This window comes from Mustela erminea, chromosome X, assembly GCF_009829155.1.
Source record: "Mustela erminea isolate mMusErm1 chromosome X, mMusErm1.Pri, whole genome shotgun sequence".
Classification (NCBI taxonomy): Eukaryota; Metazoa; Chordata; class Mammalia; order Carnivora; family Mustelidae; genus Mustela; species Mustela erminea.
Genome location: NC_045635.1, coordinates 76,740,563 through 76,748,099, shown reverse-complemented (window position 1 = coordinate 76,748,099; position 7,537 = coordinate 76,740,563). Strand labels below are relative to the sequence as shown.

At 35.1% G+C, this 7,537-nt stretch overlaps 1 long non-coding RNA gene across 1 annotated transcript; it reads right to left on the bottom strand.

Annotated features, from left to right (window-relative positions):
- On the bottom strand, nucleotides 1-6,314 carry LOC116582157. Its single transcript, XR_004282396.1, has 3 exons — nucleotides 6,226-6,314; nucleotides 2,383-2,385; nucleotides 1-15 (listed from the first exon to the last, which is right to left on the bottom strand). It is a non-coding gene; the product is annotated as an uncharacterized LOC116582157 (long non-coding RNA).
- Between the last annotated feature and the right edge of the window lie 1,223 nt (nucleotides 6,315-7,537).

Sequence of the window (7,537 nt, the reverse complement as noted above, 5' to 3'; positions counted from 1 at the left end):
ATTTTTCCTTCTATTCTGAATGATAGCTTTGCTGGATAAAGTATTCTTGGATGCATATTTTCCCCATTTAACATCCTGAATATATTATGCCAGTCCTTTTATGGCCTGCCAGGTCTCTGTGGATGGGTCTGCCACAAGCCTTACATTTCTATCCTTTTAGGTTAATGACCTTTTGTCCTGAGCTATTTTCAGGAGTTGTTCTTTATCTTTGAAATTTGCAAGCTTCACTATTATATGTTGAGGTGTTGACTTATTTTTATTGATTTTAAGGGGGTTGTTTGTGCCTCTTGGACTTGAATGCATATTTCCTTTCCTAGATTATTGAAGTTCTCAGCTATAATTTGTTCAAGTAAATCTTTTGTGTTTCCCCTCTCTCTCTCCTCCTCTTCTGGAATCCCTATTGTTTGAATATTATTTCAATTTATGGGATCGATGATTTCTCAAATTCTCCCTTCATGATCCAGTAGTTGTTTTTCTCTTTTTTTTTTTCAGCTTTCTTATTCATCATTTTGTATTCTACATCATGGACTCCCTCTTCTACCTCATTTATCCTAACAGTTACAGCCTCTAAATTTTTAAAAATATTTTATTTATTTATTTGATGGACAGAGATCACAACTAGGCAGAGAGGCAGGCAGAGAGAGAGGAAGGGAATCAGGCTCTCCACTGAGCAGAGAGCCCAATGCGGGGCTTGATTCCAACCCACTGAGCCACCCAGGCGTCCCCAGCCTCTAAATTTTTAAGCGATTTTATTTGTTTATTTAACAGAGAGAGAGAGAGAGAGAGAGAGAGAGACAGCAAGAGAGGGAATACAAGCAGGGGGAGTGGGAGAATGAGACACAGGCTTCCCGCCAAGCAGAGAGCCTGATGCAGGGCCCTGGGATCGTGACCTGAGCTGAAGGCAGGCACTTAATAACTGAGCCACCCAGGTGCCCTGTACAGCCTCTATTTTTTACTTTGTCTCAGTAATAGCATTTTAAACTTGGCCCGATTAGATTTTAGTTCTTTTATTTTGCAAGGAAGGGATTCTTTATTGTCTTTTATGCTTTTTTCGAGCCTAGCTAGTATCTTTATAATCATTATTTTGAATTCTAATTCTGGCATCTTACTCATATCTGTATTGATTAAATCTCTGGTAGTGAGTACTCCCTCCTATTCTTTATTTTAGGGTGAGTTTCTGTCTTATCATATGTCCAGAAAAGAATAGAAGAAAGAGAGAGAAAAGACTAAAAAATTGTAACAACAAAAGAAACAACAGAAAAATAACAAACAAAACAAACCAGGATAAAACAGAAACAAAACAAAATAGGAAAATGTTAAACAGAAGTAAAACAGAACAGATCAATAAACTAGATTCTGACTGTATTTTGGTCTGTTTGTTTAAAGAAACTAGATCTCAAAATAAGAAAGAAAGAAAAACTTATGTCTATACAAAATAAAGTAAAATACAGTCAAAGGAAACAAAAAAATATACACATATATAAAAATTTAAAAAAAGAATTAAAATGGAATTAATAAAATAAGGAAATAGCTGAGAGAAAATAAAACTGAAAGTCAAAAGAATTATAATTTAGAAACAAACAAAAATACAAATGCTATATACTTTTTTCCCCAAGAGCTGAACTTTTACAGTTCTCTATGATCAGTAAACTTGGTGTTAGCTTGTTGCTCCTGCTGGTCTTCTAGGTGAGGGTCCTGATGCTCTGATTCCCAGGTGGTCTTGTCCTGGTGGAATTGTATCTCCCTTATTGGGGGCTGGGGTCAGTGTAAGCTGCTCCAGATTCCACTATGTGGCATTGTGCTTCTTGAAGACTTTCAGGACCAGTGGTGATGGTGGAGATGGAAATGCTGGCACCCTGCTCTCTGGCCCAGGAGCTGAATGTTCCTGTCCTCCAACATCAGTGAGCCCTCACAGAAAAGCAGTCAAACACTTTTGTCTCCGTGGTTTCTGTCCTAGCTCTGTGTTCACCCCGCCCGTGACCTAGCATTTTTATCTCATACGTGTGACCAAGTTTTGAGTCTCCAAACATTAATGACTCTGGCCGTGCAGACTCATGTCATCCATCCTAGGGGATGGAAGAGGTTCTTGCCTTGCTTCTGCTTTTTGCTTGGACCCTGAGCAGGGAATGGTGGTCAAAGGGTGCAACGCTGAGCAGAAAGCCATTGCGTAGGCTCACTGTATTCAGCTAGCTTCCTGTTCCAGGACTTGGGAACTTTGCTGCACTCAGACATCCCTGTTCTTTTTGTGACCCAGGGGATTCTAAGACCATAATACCCTTCCTGGCATTCTTCCTTGGTTTGCCGCCTGAGCACCTTTAAGTAAGGGACAACCCCAACTGTAACAGACTTCTGAAAGTTCTGATTCTGTGCTCTGCTGCTTACTTTCTGGTAGCCTGCTTAAGAGCTCCTTCCCCTCCATGGTTTATCTTCCAATATATCACTCCAGATTCATATATTTGCACCTTCTACCTTATGAAAAGTGGTCACTTTTCAATTTGTAGAACTGCAACAATTCTTTTCTCAGATCTCTGATGGATTTCTTAAGTGTTCAGAATGATTTGAAAACCATCCAGTTGAATTCCAGGGGCCAGACCATATTCAGGTTCCCTACCCCTCTGCTATCTTAAGCCCTCCTTCAGAATTGCATTAGATATTTAGAACAATTTGTACTTAATGAACATTACAAGTTTATGATTTTTCTTTTTTATACAGTACTTGGCCTTTTTGGTGTCCATCTCATGAAATTATAGCAGAGTGTTTCCATTTTCTAAAAAATTCATCGAACCATTTATGTAGGATTTGAATTGTCTGTTCCTTTAATGTATGGTAGTACTCACTTATAAAGTCACCAGACCTAGATTTCTCTTTTATTAAATATTTTTAAACTATAATTCAATTTCTTTAATTTTTGTATTAACATATAATGTATTTTTTTTTTCAGGGGTACAGGTCTGTGATTCATCAGTCTTACACAGTTTACAGCACTCTCCATAGCACATACCCTCCCCAATGTCCTTCACCCAGCCACCCCATCCCTTTAACCCCCTCCTCCTCTTCATCAATTTCTTTAATTATTATAAGGCTATTTGGGTTTTCTTTTTTCTTTGAGTTATTATTATTATTATTATTTTTGGTGCTTATATACTTCTAAGCATTTATTCATGTCATGTTGCCTTCAAATTCATTGGCATAAGAGTTTGTACTTTTCTTTTATGTATTTCATTTTTTATACCTGATTAATGCCTACTTTTCCATTCCTAGCATAGTAACTTTGTTCTGTTTCTTCTTGATCAATCTTGCCAAAATTTTTCTTCTTCTTTTGTTTTTTTTTAAGAAGCACATTTTGACATTATCATCTCCATTTTATGTCTTATATTCCATTAATTACTGATTTTAGCTTTATTGCCTTCCTTCTATGTTTAAATTTTATCCTGATGTTCTTGTTCTAAAATCTTAAGTTGCATGCTTAGTTCATTAATTCTAAGACTTCCTTCTTTTCAACTATTTTTTATTAAGGTATAAATACAAAGAACTACAAAAGCATGTATATCCAGTTTAATGAATAATTAATAAGAAACCAGTATTCAGATCAAGAAATAGAAAACTCGCACCTCCAATAGTCCTCTGTGCAAGTCATCCCTGATCATAGTCTCATCTCTGTCTTCTAGATATTATAACTATCATGATAATGTATATGTAGGACTTGTATTTATTTAAAATTGTATTGCTTAATATGAACTCTTAAACAACACAGTTTAACCTTCTCTATTTTTGTACCTACATATGATGAAATAATATCTAATGAGTGCTGTGAAGTGTGTAAACCTGGCAATTCTCAGACCTGTACCCCTAGGGCTAATAATACATCATATGTTTATAAAAAAATAAAAAATAAATAAAAAAAATCAAAAAAGAGATAATACCTCGTGTATCCTTTATAAACTTTATTTTTTACCTAATATTTTATCTATTAGATTCATTATTTTATTTCTAGTGCTGTGTTCAGTTTTGGGAATATACCAAAAATTATATATCCAGTGTGCTTTCAAACATTTAATTTATTGTCAGTTTTTTGCTATCACAAATGATCTTGTTATGAATGTTCTTATACATTTCTCTTGGGGCCCATGTGCAAGAATTTCTCTATATAGCAGATGCAGAATTGTTTGTCCAAATGGTATGTATAAGTCGGCTTTTAATAGAATATGGCAAACAGTTTATCTAAGTGTATCAGCTCACATTCATACCAGGTACCAATTTTCACTTTACAAGTGGTGTAGAGTGTATGAGAGTACTCATAACTTCATGTTTATTCTTCCTTAATTTATTAAATATCCCCAATATAATAAGTATATAATGTATTAAATTTCATTTTATAATGAGAATTCCCTGATTGCTATTAAAACTGGACTTCTATTTAAAATTTTTTTCTACTCTGATCATTTTAAGTTGTATATTTTAAACTTATTACTACCTTATTTCATTCTACATACTTAGTTTTTTTTAATTTTATTTTAATTCCAGGAAAGTTAACATACAGTTACATTAGTTTCAGGTTTACAATATGGTGATTCAACAATTACATACATCTCCCAGTGCTCATCACAAAAATGCATTTCTTAGTCCCCATTACCTACTTCACCAATCCCCCTACCCACCTCCCTTCTGGTTATCATCAGTTTGTTCTCTATAGTTAAGAGTCTGTTTCTTGACTTGTCTCTTTTCTTTTAAACCTTTGCTCATTCGTTTTATTTCTTAAAATTACATACGTGAGTGAAATCATTTTTCTGACTGACTTACTTCACTTAACAATATACTCTCTAGCTCCATCCATGTCACAGCAAATGGAAAGATTTCATTATTTTTTATGACTCAATAATATTCCCTTGTATATATACCACCCTCTCTTTATTTGTTCATCAGTCAATGGACACTTGGAAAGCTTCAAATTCGGCTACTGTAAATAATGCTGCAATATACATAGTGGTGCATGTATCTTTTTGAATTACTATTTTCATATTTATTGGGCAAATACCCAGTAGTGTGGTCCAGTTTTATTCTTTTGCATGAAGCTGATCAGTTTTCCCAACACTATTTGTTGAAAAGACTGTTATTTCCATTGGATATTTTTTTCTGCTTTGTCAAAGATTACTTGACTATGTAATTTTGGGTTTATTTCTGTATTTTCTATTCATTTCACTTGATTTGTGTGTCTATTTCTGTGCCAGTACTATACTGTTTTAATTATCACATCTTTTAAAAGTGTTTTCTTTTCTTTTAGCTGAAAATATTTATTTATTTATTTTTAAATTTTTTATTTCTTTTCAGCGTAACAGTATTCATTGTTTTTGTACCACACCCAGTGCTCCATGCAATCTGTGCCCTCTATCATCCCCACCACCTGGTTCCCCCACCCTCCCACCCTCTGCCCCTTCAAAACCCTCAGATTGTTTTTCAGAGTCCATAGTCTCTCATGGTTAACATCCCCTTTCAATTTCCCTCAACTCCTTTCTCCTCTCCATCTCCCCTTGTCTTCCATGCTATTTGTTATGCTCCACAAATAAGTGAAACCATATGATAATTGACTCTCTCTGCTTGACTTATTTCACTCAGCATAATCTCTTCCAGTCCCGTCCATGTTGCTACAAAAGTTGGGTATTCGTCCTTTCTGATGGAGGCATAATACTCCATAGTGTATATGGACCTCATCTTCCTTATCCATTTGTCCATTGAAGGGCATCTTGGTTCTTTCCACAGTTTGGTGACCGTGGCCATTGCTGCTATAAACATTGGGGTACAGATGGCTCTTCTTTTCACTACATCTGTATCTTTGGGATAAATACCCAGGAGTGCAATGACGGGGTCATAGGGAAGCTCTGTTTTTAATTTCTTGAGGAATCTCCACACTCTTCTCCAAAGAGGCTGCACCAACTTGCATTCCCACCAACAGTGTAAGAGGGTTACCCTTTCTCCACATCCCCTCCAACACACTTTGTTTCCTGTCTTGCTAATTTTGGCCATTCTAACTGGTGTAAGGTGGTATCTCAATGTGGTTTTAATTTGAATCTCCCTGATGGCTAGTGATGATGAACACTTTTTCATGTGTCTGATAGCCATTTGTATGTCTTCATTGGAGAAGTGTCTGCTCATATCTTCTGCCCATTTTTTGATATGATTTTCTGTTTTGTGTGTGTTGAGTTTGAGGAGTTCTTTATAGATCCGGACTCATTATTAGTGTATAGATATGCAACAGATTTCTGCACATTGGTTTTATATCCTGCTAACTTACTGAATTCACTTGTCAGTTATACTTGCTTTTTAGTGGAATCTAGGTTTTTTACATATTGTATCATGTCATCTGCAAATAGTGAAATTGGACTTCTTCTTCTGATTTGGGTGCCTTTCATTTCTTATACCTCTTGTCTGATTGGTGGCTAGGACTTCCAGTACTATGTTGAAACAAAATGGTGAGAGTCTATTTATTTGTCTTGTTCATGACCTTAGAGGGAAACTCTCAGGTTTTCCCATTTGTGTATGATGTTCACCTTGGGTTCTTCATGTCTGACCTTTATTATGTTGAGGTATATTCCCTCTAAACCTACTTTCTTGAGAGTTTTTATCATGAATGAATTTTGTAGCTTGTCAAATGCTTTTTCTGTATCAGTTGAAATGCTCATATGGTTTTTATCCTTCCTCTTATTGCTGTAAAGTAACATGTTGGTTGATTCATGAAGATTGAACCATGCTTGCATTCCAGGAATAAATCCAAATTGATCATGGTGAATAATTTTCTTAATGTATTGTTGGATTCAGTTTGCTAGTATTTTGTTGAGGATTTTTGAATCTATGTTTATTGAGGAATTGGCTTGTAGTTCTCTTTTTTGGTGGTGTCTTTATTTGGTATTAGTATCAGGGTGACATTGGCCCCACACAACAACTTTGGAAGTCTTCCTTCTTCTATTTTTTGGGGCTCGTTTGAGAGGAATAGGTATTTACTCTTCTTTATATGTTTGGTAGCATTTGCCTGTGAAGTCATATGTTCCTCGACTTTTATTTATTGGGATTTTTTTTCATTGCCATTCAATCTCCTTGCTGGTAATCATTCTGTTTAAATTTTTTATTTCTTTCTGCTTCAGTTTTGGTAGGTTATATGTTTCAAGGAAATTATTCACTTCTTCTATGTTGTCTAATTATTTTGCATTAGTTTCTCATAATATTGTCTTACAATTATTTGTATTTCTGTGGAGTTGGTTATTATTTCTCCTCTTTCACTTTTTATTTTATTTGAATCCTTTCTTTCTCTTTGGTGATTTCAGCTAAAGGTTTACCAATTTTGTTGGTATTTTCAAAGAACCAGCTGCTGGTTTCATTGACCTATTTTATTGTTTTTTATAGTTTCCATATCATTTATTTCTGCTCTTATCTTTATTATTTTCTTCTTTCTGCTGCTTTTGGGTTTTGTTTGTTCATTCTTTTTCCAGCTCCTTTAGGTATAAGGTTAGGTTGTTTATTTGAGATTTTTCTTGGTTCTTGCTTC